The sequence below is a fragment of the Chiloscyllium plagiosum genome, unplaced genomic scaffold (assembly GCF_037043375.1).
Source record: "Chiloscyllium plagiosum isolate Xiang-an unplaced genomic scaffold, Cpla_swu_hap1 HiC_scaffold_46, whole genome shotgun sequence".
NCBI classification, from domain to species: domain Eukaryota; kingdom Metazoa; phylum Chordata; class Chondrichthyes; order Orectolobiformes; family Hemiscylliidae; genus Chiloscyllium; species Chiloscyllium plagiosum.
Window position 1 is genome coordinate 41,845,920 of NW_028270184.1, and position 1,145 is coordinate 41,847,064.

Here is a 1,145-nt window from a genome sequence, read left to right on the forward strand (position 1 = left end):
CATATCCCAGTCTAAAGCCTCCAACTCTGCACCACCAGCTTGAACTATTCATCGCCTTTCCCACCTATCCGCTCTACCCTCCTGTCGGACCTATCACCATTACCTCTACCTCCATCTGCCACTTATATTCTCAGCTGCCTTCTCTCCATTCCGCCCTCCTCCCATTTACCTCTCAGACGCCCGGCCCAGAAGCCTCATTCCTGATGAAATGGTTATGCTCGAAACTTCGATTTCCCGCTCCTCGGATGCTGCCTGACCTGCTGTGGTTTTCCAGCAACACGCTCCCGGTCAGGAAACAGTCTGACACCATCATTTTCACAGAATCAGGCCTGATGAGTAATGTTTCATGAAGCCCCGTCACCATCCCTGGCTTTATCCAGACCCACTAGCAGGACATACTCACCAGTGGTGGAGACACCCTGGGATACAGTCAGGGAAAGAGCTATCCTGGAATTCCTCAATATAAATTCCATAACCTGTGTAACTCATGGGAACAGGTCACAGATGGTCAAAGAAAGCACCTGAGGATGGAAATCTCCTGCCGCCAACTCCACGCCTTGGCGATAACTCAGTTCCCCTCAATGTTGAAAACAATTCAGAGGTAGCACTGAGGGTGACAAAACTACAAAGCGTACTCTGTGTGTGGGACTTCATTGTTCATCACCAAGAGTGTCTCCACAGGCCCACCACTGACTGAACACGGAGAGGCCTCTAATATACAGCAGCCAGACTGGGGGAAGTGATGGGGGAACCAACAAGAGGGAAACATTCTCACCAAACTCATTATCCCAGATGAATCTGTCCCTGACAGTATCTGTATGAGCAGCCAGCACACAGTCCAGGCAGAAGGGAAGTCTGAGCCTCAAATTGAAGATATTGTCCACTGTGTTACGTGACACTGTCTCTTGTGAAGTAGAAAAACATCTAAAGGATTGAGCAAATGGAAGGTGGACATCCATGAGGCACTGTGGGTTATCAGCAACTGTAGCATCAATGGCCTTCCCTCCATCGTAAAGTCAGAAGTGGGCTGTTCACTGATGGTTCCGAAATATTCTGCACCATTCCCAACTATACATGTACTGAAGCATGCGATTCAGCCCATCAAGAGTTTTACACAGGAACAGAATGAGGCCATTTGGCCATTG